Here is a 27,922-nt window from a genome sequence, read left to right on the forward strand (position 1 = left end):
CCCTAATTTGGACACAAAATAGTTCATCTGAACATAACAATAAACTATATAATTGAACGCGCTAAATTACATGTGTGCCCGCGGTCTAATGGCAAGACAATCGTAACTCGCGATCATATTATAAACTAGTTTCATACAGAGCTATGCGTCTACTAGACTCGTCGTGATGATGATCGATGCACACTGCCACTATACATATTTACGTCATTTTGATGTATCGTTTGTAGGATATAGTAATAATCGTTCTGGTATATTTTGTCTGTTTGTGTACAATATTTGTGATGAATTCGTTAAATTTTAAATATGAAGATTGTTTTATTTTTTTATTTTTTCAGATAAATCAAATTTAAGGACTGTTAGCATTTTGGTTCACATCACGCAGACGCTAATGGTGCCGTCTCAAAACTCTTTTTTGATTACGACAACAGGAAGATCTTCCACCGAGTGGATGTAATTGCTCAGTAGACCGACAGTCCGAATATTAGCGTTTGGGACTTGTATATGCGCCATTTTATCTTGAAAATGTCATTAGCGAGATTCAGGCATCTATCAAATATCTTGTGTTATATGGTAGCTAGCTAGCAGCTACGAGCTTAAGCTTGTTATGATTGACACTTTCACTTTAAATGTCAAATACATACTTACACTTCTAGCATTTAAGCCTAAATGAATAACGGTAAGTTTTTAGTCCTCTCTTCACTTTGACATTAACTATCACCTTATTATAGTATTTTTTCCATTGCCACCTTTAATCCTTGGTATATCTGTGGCCTCCGAAAAATCTGTTCCAAACTATCTCTCGCATCCTCCTTAATTGATTGTTATGGTCACGTGTATTTATTGATACATGTATATAATCGTTGTCTGACATACGACCCGTAATTGCGAATCTTATGATGCTTTAAAAAAAAAACTGTTCATTCCCATGCCATTTAGAAGTCGACGGACGAGAGAGAAAGTTAACTGTGACGTCGGAAATATAAGTCTATATTTTTACAAATGTATAATATATGCGATGGGTAGGTATAGTGCTTCTGTGCTGCAAAGATGAAAGACTAAAAACTAAATAGCCGAACTATTTCTGGTATTTTGTTACGTACTATGAGCGAGGACGGTGACCGGTGCTTGTGGTACCTAAAAGCACCGCTAATGGATCGGGAGGATCCGTAATGATGCGTTAAGGGCGACGTCGACTGCTTACCATTCGGTCCACAGGATTGAGTATGAAGTGTCATTTAGGTATGTGTAAAATACGTGAAAAAAACATGTACAGTAAAAGCTCCTTCGCAGGGTATACGTTCCGTAAATATACCGCGTATACCGAAACAGTGAATATGAAAAAGCGCGTTCACAAAAGATATTATTATTTTTATCAATGTGCATGTATGTGCCGATTGCACTTATTTGATGATTGATCCGCGAATAAAGAAATCTTTAGCCACCCGCGAATATAGGAATTGGGTCGCATTTTTTAATCCGCGAATAGTGAAAACGCGAGTCAAGGAAGCGCGAATAAGGGGCTTTTACTCTATGCCCAGACTTATGTTTTTTTTAACAATCTGAGATCACCTGGAGTACTCAGGTCAGTAACCGATGAAGCGGTCAATATTTATATTACCCATCATTATTGAATTAACAGTTTTTATTAGCACGTATAGTTGTTTGTTTTTGTGATTAAATCTCATTTGAATTATTATTAATCGCAATGACTATACGTTTTCAATTTAATTACAAACAGATACTGAATAGATTTTTTTATTTTCGAATCATTGGCCGAAAGGTCGTTGGGAATAAAAAGAACGACCTTTTATTAACTTTGTTTTCAAAATAATATTTTTCGATTAATTGCTCAACTCTACACGCGGAGAGTTTGATGGCTTAAGAATAGAAAAGAGCAAAAAAAATTTTTAAGCGCAGAAGCATCTCGTCATGTTATAGCATTGTTGTAAATGAGAGACGAGAGGTTCGATCTGGTCACCATTCATGCCTATTGGCCACGCCGGGAGTACGGCCAAGCTATTTACTACCAGTACGAATTGAAAAATTCTTTGTAAACAGTAATAGTGAAATATAAGTTCTGAGGTCGCAGTATAGTTAAAACGGCTGCCCCACCCTTCAAACCGAAACGCATTACTACTTCACGGCAGAAATAGGCAGGGTGGTGGTACATACCCACGCGGACTCACAAGAGGTCCTACCATCAGTAAATACTAATACTAAAATACAGTACGTATTTTTTGCACAAATGGATATTAAACAGAATCATGTGTAGGTAAAATATATTTCGGCTTAAGGCAGATTAGTTAGTATCCCGATATAACTAGCACCAATTATGTTAACTTGCGTATTATTTCCCTACAATATCATAACCGCCGATACATAGATTGGTATACGTGTATACTACTACATCATCAGTCGATAAAAATATAGTTCTCACAGCGATCATTAATTAAAAAAACAGCTGACAAAACATTCGAAGTGAGATCTTCATAGCTCCTCCGCCAATCAAACAACATCGATTTCTCATTCATGATTGACAGATGATGTTTCTATGCACGATATATCGAACACGATTAATCGATAGCCGGTTATATTGTAGCAGAATCGATTAGTTTTATAGCGTAGCGCTATGAAAGGACGGTATTATTAATTTATATGTTAAAATTCTATGCTAATTCGAAATCGGCTAATATTTTATAAGATAATCAGCATATGTAGTGCGTCATAATTAATTTACCCGTAAACATATGTAACGAATCACAGTATTTTGTAAACTTCTTGCGAACTTCTACAGAGAATCGTAGCTTCATATTTACTCCATCTATTCTCTGGTAGCCTAAGAGACCATTCGAGTTAAATATATATATATAATTTTGTATTGCATCGCAATTGCAATTCGCATCCATGCCGTCACCAATGAGACCACCAGAGAAATAAAAATACATCCTAGGTAGATAGAGATATATCTGAAACGAACCTACACCAGAAGCTGTAGATAAGCTATTCAAGTTTTGTGTGATTAACACCGAACATTAAGACACTAAATAAGATGAAAATTGATGCGTTAAAAAACATGCATTAAAATTATCAGTTTCTTTAGAAATTAATAATGATATTAACACAAAATTGCAATGGTAACCCAAAAAGTTACACTTTAATGAAAAGCTCTGGGGCTTCGTGAAAGCTACGTCGTGTGATGAGACCAGTGTCTACAACAGTGTCTTATTTTTTTTCCCTACCTATGCTGATAGCCTTGAGAGGCTATTTCAGCCTTAACGTGTAGGTGAGCTCACAGGGCTCAAACCGGGAGTGTTGCTAACACTGGCCCTAGCAAGAGCCGTGCTTCGCGGAATCTACCACCGGATCGGAAACGCGACCCACTGAGAAGATTCGGCGAGAAACTCAGTGGGCCGAACAGTGTCAAGAGTGCTATTGACCCATGAATATTATGTTTTTTTTTTGTGTAATCAGTAATAACGAGTGCGCGAGACAAAGTGTTATGTCAACAGCTCGAATAACTGTACTGAATTCCGTTTGTCTGTAAGTGTCTTATAATAAGTAACGTCTTTACAATTGTTGCTTCGGTGCAAGCGGAATTTCTCTGAGCGGGTCAAGGATTTTTTATTGACAATGAGACTAAAATGAAAGCCTCAAACTACAGCCCACCAGATGGTTACATTCAATGGCAAGAAGAAACTTTTTCTAAATTTATATGCGTGTGCATACAAAAAGTATGTGTTTGTTTTATTTTTTTATTGTTACAGCTTCATGGATCCTACTGAAAAAGTTCACAATTTACTTAACTTTAAATAATACTTTCGGTAATATAGGTAATCACGCGTTTCGGTAAAATTAATTATCTGCATAATACAGGAAACTAATATTTTTACTCTAGCGAATAGAATAAATTCTTTAGTACTTCGCTTAACACGTGTATATAATTATGGCACATCGTAAAAACAAACAGCATATTTGGTATGATTTAATCGTTTGATTTTAAAATTCTTTTTCGGAGTACAAAAGTAAAAAAAATAAAATAATTAATTATTTAAAAAAAAACTAATATTCTTTCTTTTCAGGACGGAGGCTAGTTTTTGTGAATTGGCGGTAGTTCTTTTTGACGTTCAACAAGTATGTGCTTTCATTTATGTTAAATAAATAAAAAATGATTTGATTTGATTTGGTTTGATAAAAAAGAGTCATATGGCTTAATCAGCGTTAAATTTGTCAACTGCCACGGAAATTGTAATGTATTCGGAACGCGAAGCAGTGGAAAATAAAAAAAAGTAAAAACAATAGATGCGAGAAAAAAACCTTACAAGTAATTTACATTTTGTGTATAATTCGCGAAAATCTAAGGAAAAAATAAATAATTTTCATGGCCCTGATAAACAAAAGTAATTCACAAACATTTTAATCAAGTAACTAGCAGACTTGTAGAATATATTTAAATTAAAAAAAAACCTAGAACTACATAATTGCTAAGTACACAAATCGTTCACGCAAACAAGTCAATAAGAAAAAGAGCATTCACATCTCTATTTGAACTAGATTCGAAGTAGTGTGAGACGCTCACTCACGAATACGGAAAATAGCTGTAGTTTTAAAGTATATTGGCTACTAATAAAGACAGGGAACAAACATATTTGTCAATTCTATTCAACAATCGGTCTCAATTACGAAACGAAATGAGCACACATTTGGTCTCTGGCAAACAATTGTAACGCTTACATTGCTGGACGAAAAATCGTGGACATGCTAACATTGAAAGTAACATTTCGATTGGAAGGGTGGGGCAGCCGTTGTAACTGTACCTGAGACCTTAGAGCTTATGTCTCAAGGTGGGTGGCGCATTTACGTTGTAGATGTCTATGGGCTCCAGTAACCACTTAACACCGGGTGGGCTGTGAGCTCGTCCACCCACATAGGCAATAAAAAAAATTTGTTTAAATTTAAATTAAAGGATTTTTTTTTAGTCAATAAATCTCAACACTTGATCTTTTTTTTGTAGGCAATAATAAGAAACACCGGGGAGCTCATTCCAAAGCCGGATGGCATGTGGCAAAAATGATCTCTGGAAACGCACTGTGGATAAACGCAGCGGCTTCAGGTAGTATGGATGAACTCTACTCCAGCGGCGGGCGGTGCCATGGTAAAACGAGATAATGATATCATCTCAAGCAATTCCTCAGATCTTAAAAAAAACACCTTTAAAAATAGCGGATAACTTTACGGAGCTAATAATGATATACGGCGAATCCCGGTCCAATCTATTATAATTGTATTAGATCCCTATAATTTTTGTACATCAAAATTAAATTATTGGTATTACTTTTATCACTACTACTACTACTACTAGTACTACTACATGTATTCTTACTAACACTACTTCTAATAGTAGTACTAGAATAGGTAGGATATGGACTGCCCCACTCTTGAAATCGGAATGCAATACTCTTTCATTACAGAAATAGACAGGGTGGTTGGGTACAACCCAGGTGAGTGCTTGCCTAGATTGGTTCTGCTAAAGCGGGTGCTGAAAAGAGCAACGGGGCGACGAGGTAACCTGGATGGCACCTTCAAAGATAATTTATTGAGGATGGATTGGGAGTCGACAGCACCGCTCATAACTTGATGTAAAAAACACAAGCCTAACATATCGCGGCGATCACTCAATGTTTGCATTTTAAAATATTTAGCCCTATCAACATAAGATTCAATATAATTAGGCGGCCTAAAAGGGTACGACATGTGGCGAAGTAACTTTTTTGAATTCTCTCAATCCTGTTAATATGGGTTTTGTATGTAGGACACCACACAGTGCTGCAGTAATCAAGTTTGCTTCTAACATAACTGTTGTAAAGGATTAGCGTAGTGGAAACCTTCTTAAACTCCCTACCATTCCTAAGTATAAAACCCAGTGATTTGTTCGCGGCATTTATAATTTTGTCAATGCAAACTGCCACATCCAAATTTGATAAAGCCACAGTAAAAGTATGAAGATTCGTCGTTTGTTCTTTATGTAAACAAGTCACAGTAGACGTTAAACAAACATGAATACTCAGTGTGTGTTCACTTGTGGTGGTCCCAGACCACCGAGCTTCGTGGCTTTTGTTTAGGAGCTTTCACAATTAACTGGCCTACGCGAAAGCTATGGCGGGCGAAAGCCATTGTGTTATTTACGCAATTCAATATGCTTGTCATTTATTGATTTCTTTTATCGTATTCTGTGGTACTCTCGTCTGAGAATATAAGTGTTATTGCATTTAGTTTTAGTACTTAAACTTATCTGTTAGTTGAAAATTTATAAGTATATCTTTCATAATCGATTTCAATAAACAACCACGTATGTAAATTAAAGCCTATTTAAACTATTTTAAACACACCGGTGAAAATCACATCCATAGCTTTGATATTTTATGAGTATTTAAAGCTAGAGTATAGTTAGAGTATTTAAAGTTAGAGTTAAAGTATGATTTAAAACACTGACAGATAAATCTCACCATTATTCGACTAGTGGACTTTTCCACAGAGCTTTCGAAAATCAAAAACTTTTGTGACTTATTTTATTCATGATTCTCAGTTTCATTTTACAATTATCGCCAATATAATAAATAATATGTATTTGAATAGTAAACAGGAAAAAGTCCTTAATAAATTAAGGTTACATGAATTATAAACGAAACATCTCAATACTGAACCTCGGATCCGGTTCGAGTTCTTCAAGCGACCTCAAACTTCGTCTAACAATACATAATTGTCGGTGCCTTAATCAAACACTCGAATAATACAAAAATAAATCACTGACAAAAACTTTAGTTTGAACATAAATAAATATTGATGAGTGCTTTAAGACGGTGTTATAAATTATACGTATCGTGACATAGTTAGTGGCTTACGGTTCCATGAGCATTAAACTCGATGGTTTTATTTTGTTAATTTTTTTAATGCTTAGTTGAGTGAACGAGCTCGCGGCCTATCCGATGGTTAACGGATCCCCTAGACATCTAAAATGTAAATGCCGCCATCTACCTTGAGATATGAGTTCTAAGATCTCAGTGTAAAACGGCTGGCCCACCCTTCAAACCGAAACGCATTACTGCTTCACGGCAGAAATAGGTAAGGTACCTACCCGTGCGGACTCACAAGACGCCCTACCACCAGTAATGTACACGTGTGAATCAGTAGTATTGTACATGCCGTTTTTTCCAATGGCAGGTCCGAGAATGTGCTCGGCTCACAGTGTATTATTATTAAGTTTACAATTAGATTTCAAAATAGACTTTGAACTTCGGAAATATCTTTAATGGTCATAAAAAGCTGAAAATATCTACGAGTGCTCACATTTAGCAACGTATTGATATTCTTGAAGTGATATGCTTAGCCGATTAGTTGTTTAAGTACTACTGATGTATTCATGTTTATAAAATATATCTGTTTGCAATAATCTAAGCATACTGGTGGTAGGACGTTTTGTGAGTCCGCACGGATAAGTACCACCGCCCTGCCTATTTCTGCCTTGAAGCAGTAATGCGATTCGGTTTGAAGGGTGAGGCAGCCGTTGTAACTATACTCGAGACCTTAGAACTTATATCTCAAGGTGGGTGGCCATTTACGTTGTAGATATGTGTGGGCTCCAGTAACCACTTAACATCAGGTGGGCTGTGAGCTCGTCCACCCAACTAAGCAATATAAAAAAATTATATAAACTAAGAAAGAACTAAATTGCGCTATCAAACTAAACACGTGAAATTTATCAAAACTCTGAACACAATGATGTTACGACACATCCCTATTGCTTTTCCGCATTTGGGAATCTTACCTCGTCTTCCAAGAGACGCCGCGGCAATGGCTTCATGCTATCTACGGGTTTCGATTAAGCGCTCAATAAACGAAAAACCTTAACCAAGCAGTAAGTAGGCGTGCTCACAAACACGATCGATGCGGTGTGTAATTTTGAAACACAATACCCGCAGCTCCTAAGGTATTGCCTCACAAAGACGCTTGTTAAAATAGTGAAGTGAAATTTTAAGAGCCGGGTCAGAGGTCAACCATTATCATATGTTAATGCATAGTCCGGTGCGGCGTAAATCAATTATGTTGCGTGACCCGTGGAGGTTACGCACTAGTGGAGTTGTAGACAGTAAGTCAAGTTCGTTTCAAATCACAATGGCTTTGAAACAAACGACAATCGTTAGGAGATAAGTTGAAATGGAGCACTCACGTTTTGGTTACTGTGGTCTCCAGTGAAAACTTAATAGCAGGCGGTCTATGAACTGATCTGTATGGTTATAACAAACAAAAGCGTAAGAGAGCACAGAAGGCGCGATACATATTGGTTACAATCGTGTTCTATGTAATGTTTTTGATACTTGAAACCGCGTAGGAGAAAGTTGAATTTGGATTGCTTAACAAATTTTCGTAGTTTTTAAATATGTAACTACAATTAAAATATTACGAAATTATTGCTTTGATTAAAATTAAAATGATAAAACACTGTCGAGATCAAACATTAGAGCTCTTATTTATTACTGGTTCATAAATTCGACCACATATTAATTTGACTTACTACAAAAAATTAAACTATGGTCGCAATAGTACAGATCCGATTCCCGAGCAAGCTTACGCTTCCACGCTTATTAGTCTTATATAAGCTTATATACGAACTTAAAAGCCCGCTCGATTTATTTCGCAAATTAGCGTTAACATAGTGTAACAGATACTCGTGCTTTTAATAAAAAATATCTTTAAGCTTTAGTTTAAGTAGTTTAAATTGATAATTAAATGATACATAACATTAAAAAGTCCCCCAGTTTAGTCTAGTCTAGTCTAGTAATTTTTGACTTTGACTATCGTACCTCAGTTAATTTAGAATTTTGAGAAGTTTTTTGTAACTAAATATTTTTCGTAAAACGCATGCCTGACGGGTTCTTCACATCACAAGAGTTTTTAATGACATCTTTTCAACGTACGCTTCTTTAGTAATAAGTCTTGTTAAGATAAAACTGGTATTACCAATATATTTTTACTTTAGATGTGGCATTTAATTTATTGATCTTGAATAAGTGCTTTAAAGTAAAATGTCTTATAAGCTTTCTTGTATGGTAGATACTATGGTCCTTATTTGCCAAATAATGGGAATATACGAATAAAAAAATTGTAGTTAGTATTCATTACATTTCATATGAGTAATAGTAGATTGACTTAGGTATAAAATAATTTATTGAATATGCCAAAGAATGTAATAAAAACTTTGTTTTTGTTAAGTTTGTTACATTGGACTGAGAAATCTTAAACGTTGAGACAAAGTAAAATAATATTTGATTACGAAAATATCTTTATAAGCTTAATACGTTAACTGTTAACTTTATTTGGCGGTTTAATTCCCATTGTGTTCGGGTTACGTGAATTGAAATAATGTGGAATAGAGTAGAATTCAAATCAAGTTCGAAAATCTATAATATATTCGAAATTTACAACAAGCATAAAATTTAAAATTACAATCAACAACAAAACTGATTTACCAATCGCAACATTTACCGTTCCGTAACAAACAATAAAAAAAACGTTTTAATGACGTCTATTCGAGAGTCTACCGTATTGAAACTTCTGAATGACAATAGATTTCTTTTTATTACTGTTCACCACTTAACAATGAGCGTGATGACTCCGCGTTTTGTGTTTGATAATGTAATTGTCGGTTTGTATCGAGTTTTGTGCTTGAATGTACCGTTGGAACAAAAATATTGGATGCAGTATTTTTATTACTTATATGAATACTCTTTTTTAAAATTTCAGAATAGAATGATCATTAAATCCGCCTTGTAGGTAATTCCAAGTGAAATTAATGAAATCTATTGGTGGATGTTGGCGATGAGTGTCAAATGATAGAAAAAGGCATGATGATTAATTACGTCACTGTCATTGTTATGCACGAAATTGTGATATGTTTTGGCCTGATCGCCATGGTTTCTGTAACTTAAATGCAGCTAAAACTTTCATCTCTCCAGGTCCAGACCACTGTAGATTCCACAATCTACAATGCTCTCAGAGTTGCTGAAGACAGGACGAAATGACACAAAATTTTGAGGACGATAATCATATACTAGGATAGGATAGGATCATATACTAGGATAGTAATGCTCATGTATGGAGTCGTATGTATAAAGTCAGTATCAGACATGAGAATTTTTATCAATATCTACGATGGGTTAACGAACTCTCGGCCTACCTGGTGTTAAGTGGTCATCCCAGTTCATAGACATCAACGTAAAGGCCACCCCCCACCTTGAGATATAAGTTCTAAGGTATCAGTATAGTTACAACGGCTGCCCCACCCTTCAAATCCAAACGCATTACTGCTTCACGGCAAAAATAGGCAGGGTGGTGGTACCTACCCGTGCGGACTCACAAGAGGTCCTACCACCAGTAATTACGCAAATTATGATTCTGCGGGTTTGATTTTTATTACATGATGTTATTCCTTCACCGAGGTTCACCGTGAACATATATGTTAAGTACGTATTTCATTAGAAAAATTGGTAGCCGCCTGCGGGATTCGAACGCCGTTGCATCGCTAGATACGAATGCACCGGACGTCTTATCCTTTAGGCCACGATGACTTTTCTCTTAGCATTGCTGCTGTCAGTGAGTATTGGCGACTTCTTACTATCTGGTCGGCTATATGATCATCTACCTATTGAAGCAATAAAAATCCAGCCGTGAGCTATACACTAATTAAATATTATTAAATTTAAATATGTTAATAGCTCTTATTATGAAGCATTAGCAACACCTACGGTCTATTATAATTATTTATAATTAGCACTTTGTTACAGTGCTTTGTCTTGGAGCAGTAATGCGTTCTGGTTTGAGGAGTAAAATAGTATAAAGAGAAAAATGAGACGTAGTTCTTGTGTGAAGGTTCATGCTAATATTCGCGTTGTGATTTAGATACGTTCCGGTAACCACTTCAATACACATGGGCCACAAGCTCGTCTGTTTGTACACGAAATGCCGTTAGTTTTACTGAAAACTATGCCGATATATTACAACTTCATTTGCCAAATTAACTAACGTCACAAAAAAAAGTACTTTCAAATAACAAGCATTTATCTTTCACATATACGAACGGGTTCTGGACCGCCATAACGAAACTGTCCGTTTTAAGACGTGGAGTTGAAGATTCAATTGCTTTTATTAATTATGAAAGCACCTCGAACATGCTCATGACAATTAAATGTGCTCTACCTAGAGACGAATTACAGTTCTGTTTTCTTAGCATTACTTTCTACATTTGTCCGCGCGGGTGGGTACCACCACCCTGCCTATTTCTGCCGTGAAGCAGTAATGCGTTTCGGTTTGAAGGGTGGGGCAGCCGCTGTAACTATACTTGAGACCTTAGAACTTATATCTCAAGGTGGGTGGCGCATTTACGTTGTGGATGTCTATGGGCTCCAGTAACCTCTTAACACTAGGTGGGCCGTGAGTTCGTCTACCCACCTAAGCAATAACAAAAAAAAAATGGACTCCCTACCTCCCTCCCCTTCCTATTAGACAGCGGCTAACGGTGACTTCAGATGGGCTGTCAGTACGTCTACTTTCTAAGACAAAACGTTTTTAAATTATAATATATACTTACTTATTCTGTATTTTTTAATAACACGTATCGTAGAGATGTCCATGCGATAAATAAATCTGCTATCTCTACCGAGCGTTCAACAAGCGCTTAGCAACGAGACGAGTATCTCCAAACATTCAACATCGATTTATAATAATATTGTCATTAGTACGAACAAGATGGGAAACCGAAAATCTTTTGTGTCGATTCATCCGCGCATCACACCGTCGTGCTTAAATTGGCTTTCATTCATGCTTTGAAGATTGCTTTGAATTCGTGATGAACAACATTATTTCATCTTTTCGCATTAAAAGTGTACAATTTCCAAAAATATTCGAAATTGAGTTAATATTCCGAATCATTTGGTATCACCAGTATTTTTCTCATAAAAACTGTTAAAAGAGCGTAGTTTAGATTCGTTTTTTTTTAGATTACGTATATTTTGACTAATATTAACAAAATTAATACATAATTTTATCTTACTTTAAAAGACAAATAATGTGACTGGTAAAAACTAAAAAATAAATGTTGCAAAGATGACTAATATTAAAAATATCATAATATATGTTAAATCTTTAAAACACTCTCCTGTAAAATTTAGTAAGTTTTTAGATTATACAGTTTTAATGCGAGAAGACGATTTGTTAGGGCTAGTGTTAAATTTTTTCTCAGGTTGAGCACATGAGCTCAGCTATCAGTCCTAGCGTAGCTAGAATAGCCCCTTAGGCTACCAGAAATTAAGTAAGGAAAAAATGTTATTTCATTAGTCTAGAACATTCCGTTTAATTCAACAGAATCACCACTCTGGTAAGAGTGAAAAGGGTGGAGATTTAAAATCCAGCATCGGTGTAACGGATCGACGATTTTTCTTTTTATCAAAATATGTATAGTGTTGCTTAAATATTTTTGTTTTAAGGTCGTTGAACTTAAATTTTGATCTATCTTTCTGTTAGTAGTATGTGAAGGCGAGTGGCTTCGAAAGGCAGTGGTTAGTTAGAAAATAATATGTACATTTATGTGCGGGGTGATGTTTGCGTGCAAATATTCCTAAAATATTCAATCACCTGCTAAATACATCGCTGCGTTATTGGGACTTTATTAAGGGTTTTGAAGAAGACTGTCAAATAGTATCTCTCATATGGACATACTGTTTTTTAATGTCTTAAAATTTGTAGAGCTTGTTTTTAAGAATAAGCCCTTTTTCTTTAACCCTTAATTTCCCAGAATGCAATAAAAATTGCATTTAAAAGTATTTTGATAGTTAAAGAAAATAAATTAAAAACTCACTAAATAATTTAAAAAGTTGAGTTAAGTTGAGTTGCTTATTGATGAGTTGCTAAATCAGGGTTTATATTATAAAAAAATATTTAAAGTCGTTTTATAATTGATTTTTTTGGACATAACCTAATTCAAGAAGTATAGTTCTGCCATGAAGTGTTGGTGTCTTATTCAATAAGAACTAAATATAAAATCATTGTTCGATTATCCACTTGAACACTATGTATGACAGTCTCTATTTGATGGTATAATACCTAATGTTTGATTTCACACTAACATCGGGTTGTTTATATAATATGACCTAATTTAGAAGAAGAAGCGATTCACTAGAACAGTAATTGTAATAAAAATTAAAGAAATAATGATGGAATCAAAAAACAAATAATTACCAGTTCTCGAATTCACTTACCCTGAAGCTTGACCTTAAAGTTAGAAGCTGGTTAACAATATATTATCCATGGTAATGGATCGAGCCTGTATTATCACATAAAATTGTCATCTGACTATTTGTAAAAGTAGTAAACACGAATTCACGATAATTTACGGATTTACCTAATCAGCCGATCAATTGAGCTATTGGTTCTATCAACCAATGTCAGTTATTTTAAGAAATTAGTTATTTTTTCTATTAAAGGGAAAGGGGAAAGGTTTGGTAGACGAGCTCACGGTGTTCAACCTGGAAGGACTTGCAAACACTATGTCTAGCAAAAGCAGTGCTTCTTTAAATCTACCAATGAATTAGAATCATGACCGGTTGCGAAGATCTGGCGAGAAACTCAGTGGGATGTGTCTATGGATGGTGACCGGTGCTTAGAACTTTTAAAAGCCTGGCATTTTTAGGGTGCCGGATGTGTTCCCGTCGATGTTATTCCATCTTCCGAGTCGGAGATGTAATTGTGGTGGCTACGATAAGATGTTTATCGTATCACAACAGTTTTTCGAAATACCGTTCTGACACTGTCTTCAGATACTTACTCAATTGGTTCTAAGTTAAAGTCGTCGTAAAGATCTAAAAATGTTAATAAGCGTTCAACTTGCACCACAACGATAATCACGCCAGAACCTCTGCGGATCGGTACATCAATCTTGTAGTGAAACAATCACCGTCTGGGGTCAAAAGTTACGTTGCGATGACAGATTCATACTGAATTCTCGTAACATGCCATTATATGGCCTTATAAAAAATATATGTGTTTGCTTGGAGTATACCTAGATTCAGTGAACAAAGTCACAAAAATAATTTATGTTCAATTAGTCCTTCACCGGCGCTTTTTAATGGTCTGACTTTATAATGATTTTATCACTAGTACGGCATGCGAATTCAACGGTGAGTGCAATGGGCAAGAAACTCAGAAAACAAGAAAAAAAGTATACTCACTAAAGTTTTCTAAGTAGTTTGAAGAGTTACGAACTATTTATGGAAATCGTATACTCGTAATAGTATACCTAATAAAAATGGCAACAAAGACCGAACGACAAATGTCACTTCCATATTTTGACATTTAAAATTACTATCCTACCGTAATAATTATTAACGTCTTGCGAATTTGCACGGATAGACCACAACCCTGCTTATTTGTGCCGTGAAGCAGTAATACGTTTCGGTTTGAGGGGTGGGGCAGCAGTTGTACTGCAAAAACTGAGACTTTAGAACCTTGTCTTAAGGTGGGTGGCGGCATTTACGTTGTTGATGCCTATTGGCTCCGGTAACCCCATAACACTAAATGGGCCGTGAGTTAGTCCAACCGTCTAAGCAATAAATAAAAAATAAAAAAACAATTAATTAAAATAAACGTTAAGCCTTTCGTTTCCAATATTTATTCATAAGTTCATTTGCTGTTATTAAAAAAAATGTTTATAAAAAATATACACTTAAATATTTATAATGTTATAACTTGCACCAAACGTCAACTAGACAGGTGCACAGCGGGTCGGTACATCAATCATGGTAGTGAAACAATCGGCCGAGGTCACGATGCTTACATCGATGACAGTTTCTCAGCTAACATACGGATCTGTGTGGTTACGTTATGTTATTTTTATTTAATACCGAGTTAGCGATGTGAATATTATACTTGTTATTTGAACGTGCTTTATTGTTTTTTTCTCAAATCGCGTTTGGAAAGTGGGCGAAGGAAGGTTGTGGTCGGAAATTCAAGAATGCATTAGTGGCGATGAATCAGTTAACATTTACGAAAAGGATATTTCCTTTCAATGGTAGTGTGTTTAAAGGACTCTTAATAGTCACAGTCGCCGTTTCGTTGAGAATTTTTTACTAGTGGTAGGACCTCTTGTGAGTCCGCACGGTTACCACTTAACACCTGGTGGGCCGTGAGCTCGTCCACCCATCGAAGCAATAAAAAAAAAAAAAATGTAATTCGATATAAGAAACCTTACGGTCGATCTTTTACTTTGAAGCTTTTGGAGACATTTTACTGGTTGATATCGTTTTAGGGAAATTTTAGCATACAGGGTGTTGGATTTTCGCAGTATATGGGTGCATTAAATATATGAGAAGTTCATAAGACGCAGAGCAATAATACGTTTCGATTTCATTGCACTGTTACTATTACGTAAATGAGACTTAGGTTTAATGCATTAAGGTCTTATTTCCATTGCCGGTGTACTTGGGTTGGTGCACACAAACTAGGCCGTCGGTTTACTTCTAAATTAATTGAGTTTGCAAAATAAAAGTTTGTTTGTTGTACATATTAGGGAAAGTTTTTGTCATATCCCAGAATTATCTCTAGTAGTTTTAATAACAAAATAATTTTAGTACATTTAGCGATAGTTATGGATGAACGCGCAAAAATTACACTATTTTAAATAAATAGAATTGTTATACAAAAAAAAAAACTATAATTTAAAGATTGGGAAACACCGTTTTTTTTTTTGCAATTTGCTAATTACTGGTGGTAGGACCTCTTGTGAGTCCGCACGGGTAGGTACCACCGCCCCGCCTATTTCTGCTGTGAAGCAGTAATATGTTTCGGTTTGAAGGGCGGGGCAGCCGTTGTGACAATACTGAGACCTTAGAACTATATCTCAAGGTGTGTGGCGCATTTACGTTGTAGATGTCTATGGGCTCCAGTAACCACTTAACACCAGGTGGGCTGTGAGCTCGTCCACACATCTAAGCAATAAAAAAATTAAAAAATTACATAATGGAATACCGAAAACGTATATGTATGTATTAGAAGTGTAAAGCAATAACTATAGAAATTTTAATTGTTCAAAGTTTATTTTAAGCGTTTTCATTGAAAGCATAAAACGACCTGGCCGAACATAAAATGGGGAGTTAAATAGCCATAATGCGTTGGTCCTTCGGTCCAGCCTTTGATGGTCGATTAAAATCCAATATTCTACTGTCTCATTATTAAACTCTATTTTTATTGCTATGCTCCCGGTTTTGCTGTTTTCTTTCTTTATAGCAAATCGTAATTAATAATTAGCGGGTATCGTAATGTTGCTCACAGTCATCAGCTATGTCAACGACTCCAACCAAATCTCTATCCAAAAAAAAAGGCCTGGGGCAGAGCCAAGCCATAAGGTAAATATTATTGGTTACTGGAGCCTATATACATTTACAACGTAAATGCGCCACCCACCTTCAGATATAAGTTCTAACGTCTTAGTATAGTTACAACAGCAGCCCCACCCTTTAAACCGAAATGCATTACTGCTTAACGCAGAAATAGGCAGGGCGATGGTACCTACCCGTGCGGAATCACAAGAGGTCCTACCACCAGTAAAAGTGCACAGGACTGAAGAAGAAGGCAGTGCTATGACATATTATTATCTTTCATTATATGGTATGGAAGTACTTAATCTTCTGTGTCTCAGATGCTTCTGGCGTTGCTGACCTGAATACTAGATAGTACCAGAAAATAAGGCGAGGACGAACGTAAAACGATAGATCAAACATGACAATGTGAACATCATTGCCGAAGCCGTGACTGAATTAGCAGCACAGACAACCGGCCCTTCAAACGGTGACACGAATTCTAATAGTCGTAAAATGTAAGAATAAAAAACATACATTAACATACAAAAAAATTCCGTTCCTAATTTATTATGATTTTCATTCCATTTCTTTTTTTTTTTAAATCATTCTAATATCGCTACGATACGACCTTGACCTCGTCTCGAGAATTTAGGAAAGTTGTTCACGAGACTGATTCTAATGTTTATGTGACCAACGGGCTCATATATTTTAGCAAATGTGGTTTTCGTTAGTGAATGTTGTTTTAGGCATAGAAATTTATGGTTCGGATCGCTAGAATACATTTGATGTGCTCAAGAAAGCTGATAGGCGTGTTTTTTGATTGAAATTTTTTAAGTTCATAAATTATCCGGCTGGAATGTGCGGCTGTTGAAAATGGACCCATCTAAGAACAGCTATATTAGATAAAATTTAGACATTTACTTATCTCTCTTCAAGTGATGTATGAAAAGATTCTTTCGCGAGAGTGCTTTGGACTATATCTTATACCTTTAAACGAGCAATTCTTGTATATTAATATATATATGTATATAATCTGAAGCTCGGAAACGGCTCAACGATTTAATCAATAAAAAAAATATTACACACACTACCATGTGTTTGACGCACACACGCATGCATACTATTTCTTTATTGTCAAACTTTTGTTCTTGACGTCTGTGGTCAAATTGAGAATTAAATATTGTTTGTCTTTATTAATATTTTTCTATAGCGTAGTATTGGTGAAATTTGTGATTTATAAAATAGTCTTTGAAAATAGAATCACAATAGTGTACAAGCTTACAATTTCAATTAATTATAGTCGAATGTCGACTACTGCGGGACCACTAGTTTATATTATATTATTTATCATATTATTCGCCGACGCTTGAATTTGAATTCTTCGTGAGATTTGAATATTATCACTATGAAAATACAAAATAATATAACAAAAAAACACTAGACTAAACAATAAAAAATTAAAAGAAGCCAATCATGTCTTACCATCAGTAAAGTCAAGAAAACTTATCGAACTTAGATAATGAACTCATGTAAGCCTTCATAGCTCCAACGCGCAGTAAGCTCTATCATCTTTCGCAATAATTCAGTACAATGTAAGTAATATCTAAGAGAGGTTACATCCTTAATAAACGCGTATCTGTTTACAAGTAACAGTAAAAGGAGCGAAAACCGGTGTGTGAAGCCGGATTCCAGAAACATTGGATGTGGCATATCTTTATATATATTTTTTTTCTGTGCGTGTGTTTGTCACTGGACCGATTTTGATGAAATTTTCTGTGTACCTTCAGGTGGATTTGAGAATGGTTTAGATTTACGAATCAGCCCGGCAGATGGCACTGCAGTCGGTATCTAGGTTATTTATCTTTCCTAGAAATAATTTATATGGTAAAACAACGTTTGCCGGGCCACCTAGTAGTAGTATAATAGCGGTATAATAAATTATTGATGAATTTCACTCATTATCGGTAAAAATCTAGAGCGCTTATTAATATGTACTTTAAATAAGCATTCTCCAGTTCGGAATTTTATATGCTAGAAACTTTTGTAATGTCGTGTGTTCCGAATATGAACAAACAGAATTCCTACATTTATTAATTCATATGTAAGATTTACAAAGAAACTGTGAATTGTCATCTACGTTAGTAAATTAATGGTCACGTACAATTACGAAGCTCGTTTTGAAGGTCGGTGATTCTCAAATAGAAATGTAAAGCCAAGATGCTAATATTATTGGTACATAGTGTTGAAGTAATCACTACTACTACTGTAGCTACAAGAGGTCACAAATACGCGTATTTTCTGTATTCACGCAAAGAGATGATCCACAATTTTAATCTTGAGTCTAATTACATCGATTTTCGTATTAATTACAGCTTTTGGAACGAAGTTCCTTATTGAACGACGCGGAGGGGTACTCTAACCGGGAAAAACGTCCGTAACGTAAGATTTGGTAATGCACAAATAATGTACGACTTAACTTTGTAATAACGTACAAAAAATTACTTAATTTTTTATCATTCATTGACCACGATCTCAGGGCGTTCGTTTGCGCAATACACTAACTCTTATGCAAACAACCGTGAATGAAGTGTACCACAATAAGTTCGCACGTTACCGAGTGACCGTGGGTTGTTGCGAAAACTCCAGTTTTATTTTCTTTATACCTCGAATAGAACTTAAAATTCATATTTTTATAATAAGGGACTTCGTTCCTATCCTATGTCCCACGACACCACGCATATTTTTTTTATAGTTTAATTAGATCACGATTCGCTGTATCTTTCATGTACTACATACGCTTCGAAACAAAAGTCAAAAATTTTAATGGTACATGCCACATCTACTCCATATTGGTTCCATAGCAACACTTCTGTGGCCACCTAATGAACGACAGTCCACATGTGTGCGCTCGTCATACCACTTTCTAGATTATTATTACGCACACATATTTGAAGACGAGTTTTTTTTTTTTTTTCTAAGGAAATTCATTATCCGTTATGACTTACCAGCGAAACCCGGTGAAGGTTCGGTCTAAGAGTTCGCGAAGCTTAATAAAAATAAACGTGACGAACAGACAAATATTGATTTTATTATGCAGGAGAGGAGCTAGAGTATTTCTCTAGAGTAACTAGAATATTATTTATTGGTCGTAGGACCTCTTGTGAGTCCGCACGGGTAGGTACCACCACAATGCCTATTTCTATCGGGAATCAGTAATGCGTTTCGGTTTGAAGGGTGGGGCAGTCGTTGCAACTATACTGATACCTTAGAACTTATATTTTAAGGTGCTTGGCGCATTTACGTTGTAGATGTCTATGGGCTCCAGTAACCACTTAATGCCAGGTGGGCTGTGAGCTCGTCCACCCATTTAAGCAATAAAAAAAATAATTCAAAGAAACCAAGGTCGAATTTCACAGCCATTATCCGACGTGTATTTAAATACTATGAATTACTCTGTCAATAGCTTAAATTAGTCGCTTAGTTTATCGTGCCGTTTTAATAGTTATTGCATATGAGCTTGCGGCCCACTTGATGTTAAGTTGTTTCTGGAGTTTATAGACGAAAGAAAATGTTACCAACATTGACATAGGAAGTACAAGTACTACCTCAACCCGTGTTTTATGTAAAAACGGCTGGCCGTTTGCCAGCTATTATACGTTTTCAAATCGAAGTTTGAATTCAGTATTTAACAGCTATTTATTCGTGTATTAAAGATTTTAGGGGGTATTGTGCGGCCGCTCTGGTAGGTATATCGTCCTAGCTATTTTAGTCAATCAGTCATACGTGCCAATTCAGCGAGAAACTAACCTTATCCCTCATTCATTAGGTCGATGGCATTTGCTTTACGTTTGAATTACGGTAACAATTTTACAAGTTTGTTCATGTAGGTAGTAATAATAGTCAAAATGTTGGAATCGCTGTTTTAAAATATGAATGAATATACAAAGCACTTATTTTTGTCGTAATAATGATTTGTGGTCGATTAAAATTTGTACGTAACTAACATCTATCTATTATAAATACGTGAAGCAAAAACTTTGTATCCCTTCTTACGAAAATTGCGCGGACGGAAGAGTATGAAATTTTCCACACTTATAGAGAATATAGAGAAGAAGTGCACAATGCTAATTTTTTTTTTAAATAATGCATAAAATATACATTAAATCAATAAAGAAAACATTACACACACTACATACCATGTATTTGACGCACACACGCATGCATACTATTTATTGTCAAACTTTTGTTCTTGGCGTCTGCTGTCAAATTGAGAATAGAATATGGTTTGTCTTTATTAATATTTTTTTATAGTGTAGCCTAGGCGAAATTTGTGATTATAGAAGTATAAAATACAATCATAATAGTATACAAACTTATTATACAATTCCAATTAATTGTAGTCGAATTTCGACTACTGCGGGGCCACTAGTATCTATTATTGTCTGTGTTTTGAAATTTTTTAATCACAGCACTCCGTTATTAATAAAAGGTATTAATTTAAAATAATTTCCTGTGCAAAACACAATCGCTTTGATAATTGCTTTCAACGGATGTGATTAATTGAGAAACAATTTTATAGACTCGTTCACGGCCTTGACTCTTAGTTTATTTATTTATCTAATTTAAAATCTTTAAGCGAATAATAAATAATGTTTGAATAAATTTTGTGCATCTTGGAACTTTGCTAGTATTTTGAGCCAAGTTTTGTATTTAGATAAGCTTAAGCTTAAGCTTTTCTTCTAACTTGTTTCCTGATGAAAAAATGCTTTTTTTAACGCGATCCTTTAAATAGCTGAGGTACTTAGTTACTGGAATCTATGCTATTGGATGTTAGCATAGCATATGTAGTAGTATAGTGGAAGCTCAAACCTTAGGAGATGAAGTTGCAAAATAATGTTATCTACCCATCTATAATTTATTTTATTTTATGGACTATTTAATCTTTTACTCTACTTAATGAAAATTTAGTAATAGAAATTTAATTACGAATCGACAGAGACATGTTTCAGACTCAATAGTATGTTTGGTTGTTTCGTGTTTTTTTCCTACCTAAGCTTTGAGAGGCTATGTCAGCGTAACCCTAATAAGTAGGTGAGAGCTCACGGGGCTCAAATCTGACGACATTGCTAACACTAACCCTAGCAAGAGCAGCGCTTCACAGAGTCTAACATCGGATTGGAAACACGACCCACTGAGAAGATCCGGCTAGAACTGTGTCTGTGGGTTAATTTACTCGCCGAGCCCTTCGTCGCAAGCCATGGGTTCGACGAGAACGATGACCGGTGCTTGAGGTACCCAAAAGCACCGTTAGTGCATCGGGAGGATCCGAAATGACGTGTATCTGTATCAACATTCAAATTGGACCACGTGGTACACATAGACAAGCCGGGGATGTTTGCTGCTTGCAAGACTAAATTCTTTTAGATAGATTTTATTATACGCGATTATATTATACATATTTTAATATTTTGGTCATTATATTATATATTCGGTCATAAATATCGTTTTTTGAATACAGTAATATTTCAATGTAATATTAAAAGGTATTCTTTTTAAATATTATGTCGCTTGAATTATATATTTTCATTCTTATCTAACATCGTTTTTGATGATCCATAATAAACGTTAAGATCGTACAATATAATCTTACGAATCGTCAATTCATCCAAATTTCAATATGCTTTATGTAAATTTTTGATCTTATCTCTAAAAAATAATATTATTAAAGACGTGTTTTTATATAAAAAAATTATGGGCCGGAAGAGACTGGTCATCTATGCAATAAATACATAATATATATGGAAGCGAAGTTCCATGTTTAATAAAAACAATGCTATTTAATAAATAAAATATTCTAGATCAGTTTAAATATAATTATTGTTCATTTTTTTTATTGCTTAGATGGTTGGACGAGCTCACTGCCTACATAGTTGTTAAGTGGTTACTGGAGCCCACAGACATCTACAACGTAAATGCGCCACCCACCTTGAGATATAAGTTCTAAGGTCTCAGTATAGTTACAACGCCTGCCCCACCCTTCAAACTGAAACGCATTACTGCTTCACGGCAGAAATAGGCAGGGCGGTGGTACCGTGCGGACCCGCAAGAGGTCCTACCACGAGTAAAATTTATGTTTTAATAATGAATTTTTTGACCGGTAAACTGGTAAATTAAGTTATAAATAGAAAGTCTTTTGTCGATTCAGGGTTGGGCCATTGTCGTATTAAATCGTGGTCATATGTAGTTTATAATCGTGAGCCGAGCTGATAAACTGTATAACAACGCATTATAATACAAAGTATATTCTAGTTTAATGGATAACACAAAACAAAATAGCGCAGAAATGAGAAGGCAACTGACTCAGAATCTTTGTAATGAGTGAACAAATTAAAATAAGAGATGAACTGGAGATCTTATCAGCGGACAAATCGGCATGTGTGCGCACGCACACTGCGGCCCGGTGAGAACTCAGCGCACCTGTATCTATCGACCTGCTGACTTTAGGGATGTCCCAACATACTTTCAGTTATCGATAGTTTTGTTATATCGACAATCTACTTTATGTTATGTACCCCTCCAAGCATTTGTTTTCTCGTGAGCAAGGCGCCTTCTATACTTATATTATATAATTATAATATAGTTATATAATTTGTGGATATATACCAAGTAAATACACTCTACTTGGTATATATCGACAAATTACTTCCTCGATTAATTAAATAAATCGTAATATTAAAAACCAAATCTTTCGATTTAGTTCCGTAATTATTGCTGGTAGTTTTTTGTGAATGATAGGTATATAATGCTGTTCTTTTCTGTCCTGAACCTCAGCACTTTTGGTTTGAAAACGATAGTTAAAATAAAATGAAGCTTCTAGATTCTGGCTAAAGGTTACTTGCTATAATAAATTTGATTCGCACTAAATTTTTTTTAGTCTAAACGAGTTACGAATTATAATATTGTATTTAAAAATATAAAAATAAAATACTAAGAAAAAAAACACAGCTGAAGAGTTAGCCGAATTAATTAATTAAATACGTAATTTCTTTTAACCTTGTGTTCCTGATTGGGGCATTGAGCCGAAGTAATAAAATAATGTTAACAGTAACCTTTGTCTGTCTATAGATACGGTGTGAAATTTCAAGCTAATCCAAAGCTATACAGTTGGTGAAAATTACATTAAAAGATCCCGTTACATACGCATACACGTTACGAGTCAAGCTAACAGAAGCACATTAATAACTGTGAAAACATTATTGAAGCATAAAAAAATATCGACTCAGACCTGTCTCTAAGATTCACGCAACGCAGTCCATCGGGCCCTAGCAAGTCACACCATAAATCACGCACTAATAGCCGGTAAACTCATTCGCTAATCCGAATGGAAGAGCGCGATGGAAGCAACTTGCATTACTGGTTTTCCCTTTACTGTTAAACATTCTTTGATATTATTGTGTATAAGAGAAAATAATAAAGTTATTTTGACCTGTCTTCAACGGAGATTGGCGTGGATATTAAATATAGTTCGCATTGGTGTACTTCAAAGTTTTGAGGCTGCCAAAACTTGGAGAATTTTAGTAGGAATCTTTTTAAATGTAATGATCTGTTTGTGTGTTGATTGAAAAAAATATCTCAGCATTGTTTTAATGTCGCGGTAGCATTGTGTTCAAGTGGAATCAATGTGGATTATAAACCCTAATATTGACTTATTTAAGTGTCATTTTTTAACGAATTCCAGCGATCAGCAAGACGACTTAAACCCTAGATAACTCAGTTCTGAGAAACAGTCGAATGAATTAACAAGTGATCACTGATTAGATTAATAATATATTTATTGGCAAATATGTTTTATTAAGTTTGACGGCGTTAACGATATTTATGTTATATAGCACGTGCAATAGGAGTGACTCACACAAGCCAGGTGCGCCGGCCGTGTCGTTCCACTCGTAAACAACAGCTGCAACAGAGTGACTCATAAGCCCGCTGCGCCGGCTAGTATAAAAAGGCGGAACGTGCCTTGAATTGAAGATTCGTTCGACTGCGTTTGCCCGGTGCACTTACTATATCGTTGTTACGTTGTGTGATTCAGTGACTGTTGTACGTACTGGTTAAAGTTGGACAAGTGTTAAAGTGAATTGTCAAGTTAACATATTGTTGATTAAATCAGAAACCAAAGGTGACTTCGTTTTACTTGGTGTTCAACAAGATAATATCTACCCTCAAGCTTACATCAGAAGTGAGATCAGGACTCTACACTCACTGGCGTGACGTGTTTGAACATGTTCGAAGTACAGCAAAAAAAACATGATGCAGATCAGAATACTAGTAGTGGTACGACACAAGAGCGTGAATGCAGCATACGTAAGTCGTGTAATAACGTCTCTGTTACCTCGATGGAAGATCTGAGCCACGAAGAAATCGTCACATCTTACGTTCTGGCTCATGTTGCCCAGTTTGACTGTCGACTTCATCACATGGCATTTACTAACGGAAATACAACACGTAACAAGCTATTGCAAGAAATTAAGGCAAGTGCAAATCTCAAGTGAAACTTCGATCGCAATAATGGATCTGTCATGACGAGTGGGTAGTTCCGACACGAATCGTTTTTAAGCCAATGACTACTGCTAGAGTTACATGGCACTAGTACAGTAAACCAGGACATGAGACTGTGAATTGTCGCTGAAATTTTAGAATCTACTCGATTCAATACCAATAACACTACACGTTCGATGACTTCGGGCTCCAGCAAGCAAGCAAGCAAGCAAACAAGAAAGCAAGCAAGTTTCCGTGGGGAAGAAAAATTGACACATCTGAAGTCGTCGTGACCTGTAAGATAAGACGTCCGGTGCGTTCGTGTCTGGCGATGCGGCGGTGTTCAGGTTCCGCTGGCGGATGCAGGTTTTTCCGGTGAAGTGCGTGCTTGTGCGTGCTTGACATGAATTCGCGGTTGGCTTCCTCAGTGTGGGAGTAACATCGTGTAAGAGAGGTGGAACCCGTAAAATTGTAGTTTGCGTGGTGGCTGGTAAGATTTGTTGCGGTAAGAAGTTTGCATGGTGGTAAAATGTCTTGTGAGTCTGCACAGGTAGCCGGAGGTGAGACTTCCGCGGTCGCGGCCCACCCAGTCCGCGAGAACCGGGCAGATCGCCTCGACGGTACGGAGGCCGGCCGACGGGTCCGCCAAACGACGAGACCACGCCTCCAGCACGGACTGCCGATATTGGAGCCCCCGCGCTCCGGCTGCACTTGCGCTAGGGCGCGCCGCCTCGTAGGAGACTGTGAGGTATCATTGAATAACTCTGACTGCGATCGCGCGCTGCCGGCGTCGCAGCGCGGCGACGTTCTCGTGGGTAAGGACGTGGCACCAGACGGGTGCTCCGTATAGTGCCATCGACCGCACGGGTACCATCACCCTGCCTATTTCTGCCGTGAAGCAGTGGTGTATTTCGGTTTGAAGGGTGGGGCAGCGGTTGTAACTATACTGAGACCTTAGAACTTCTATCTCAAGGTGTGTGGTGCGTTTACGCTGTGGATGTCTATGGTAACCACTTAACACAAGGTGGGCTGTGAGCTCGTCCACACATTAATACGAAGAGCATAATCAAACGAAATTAGATACGAAGTTTAAAGGGCCGTTTAAAGTAGTTGAAGTATTGGATGGTGTCGATTTAATTTTGACTCTCACACATTCGCTTAAGGCTCGAGCTGCTACTTTCCTCGCAAAAATACAGCCTGGTAAGATATCCTGGCCTACTATTAAAGAGATGCTGACAAAATTATCTAATGATGCAAGACCACTTCGACCTGGTTATTAAATTTGAAATGGAAAGCAAAAAGGGACCAGCTGAAGCCGGTATCCGGCTATGGCAACTTATAAAGAAGATTCCCGACGCTAATGTGCCAGAACAAATAGCCACCGGATTTGTTATATCAATACTGTCGCAGTGTGATGAAACAATCCGTCGGGAATTGAACTCTGTCGTTATTACCACAAAAAATCGTCTATTTCACACATTACGTGGCTTTACCCTCAAAAGAAAAAACGAAAATCCTGATAAAGAACCAAAACGCTCTCGAAGTTTTTTTTCCGTGGAAGCTGCCATTTCTGCGGAAAACCTGGCCATCGTGCCGAAGGGTGTTGCGACAGATACTGCTCTCAAACTTTTTTCGATATTCCAGCAAAACCTGAACAACCTCCTCATCCGTGGGCGCCCGGCTCTCGCCTGCAAGTCAGCTGTTACGTGTGCGGTGATGCGAGTCATGTAGCTTCTGGGTGTTCCATGCGCTACAAGAAGAAAAACGACACTGCTCCAGGTGCTGTGGCAGGTGCAACCAGAGACGTCAACGTGTGTTCCAGAGCTTCAGTGTGTTACAGATAAGTGGTTTTGGCTTCCCCTTTATGTTCCATTCAGGGTCAGAATGTAGTCTTATAAAACAAAGTCATAGTAATTTATTCAATGGTAAGCGGTTTCATGAACAAGTCACTCTTTGATCTGAAAGTAACTCGGACCAATCATGGCAAGAGCAGTTAGGGGATATTCAACTCGCCCTTAATAGTACACGTTGTCAAGTAACAGGGTTTACTCCAATAGAATAGATGTTTACCGTTCAGGGTAGTTCACTTGAAATATCTAAAGTTTCAACAGAGTGATAATCCCTTGGTTTAGTCGAGGCAAAGCTAAAGTCAAACTTTTTTCCGCTGGGGATTTTGTTTTCATAAGTTGACCGAAAATGTAAAGATCCCTTCAACATTACTGCAGTTTTGGAAAACGATAGGTATGAATTGAGACATGTAAATAGTTCTAATAGAGTGTACAAATTTCCCCATGAAAACTTACGTGAAATACCTCGAGGCCCGTCAGGCCTACTAGAAATTTCTGAAAATTATAGTGACGATGACGTGACGGCGTACACAGATGGGTTAATTAATCTTGTTCATGAAACTGATCTTAATGATGACGACTCTATCACTGACAATAGAAGCGAAATTTTTGTCCGCAAATAGCGATACAGCAAACATAGTCTGTGGGTAGTGATACAATGTCTGTAAGCTCAGGCACCTCAGGTGCAGGTGTTGGAAATATAGAAAACGATGGTCGGTCTCGCACTATTTCTGAAGAAATTCCGTATAAATGTTCTGGTTTAAGAAATGTTTTAACAAACGCTACCGTACACGATGTGGCTAGAGAGATGTTAATCCGGACTAGCAAAAAAAAAGAGAAAAAAAAAAAAAAAAGTGTGAAGTCATTGAAGGGTCTGTCCGGTCCAATGGCTTGGCTATAGGGATTTTCATCCAGATTAGCCACAACAATTAGCTACAGGGATTGCGATTCGGTCTAGCATTATCCGGTCCAGTTCGAAAAACTGAAGGGATAACAATTCCGGTCTAAGTTAAAAGGGACATACTTACATACCTGAAGAGTTTTAAATGAACTGGCCCAGGTATGTAAGCAGTCTGAAGGTTATTTATAGCCAGTATAGGATTTTCTGAAGAATTATGCGAGCCGAACCGTACTAGA

At 36.5% G+C, this 27,922-nt stretch overlaps 1 protein-coding gene and 1 long non-coding RNA gene across 3 annotated transcripts in view; one reads left to right on the forward strand and one right to left on the reverse strand.

Annotated features, from left to right (window-relative positions):
• The window catches only part of Sox102F (transcription factor Sox102F), a 419,194-nt gene that overhangs the window by 304,653 nt on the left and 86,619 nt on the right, over positions 1 to 27,922 (reverse strand). The window lies entirely within an intron of this gene.
• On the forward strand, positions 24,259 to 27,579 carry LOC149499567 (uncharacterized). The gene is made up of 2 exons (XR_016325622.1): positions 24,259 to 26,138; positions 26,583 to 27,579. It is a non-coding gene; the product is annotated as an uncharacterized LOC149499567 (long non-coding RNA).

The sequence above is a fragment of the Bombyx mandarina genome, chromosome A1 (assembly GCF_030267445.1).
Source record: "Bombyx mandarina strain Sakado chromosome A1, ASM3026744v2".
NCBI classification, from domain to species: Eukaryota; Metazoa; Arthropoda; class Insecta; order Lepidoptera; family Bombycidae; genus Bombyx; species Bombyx mandarina.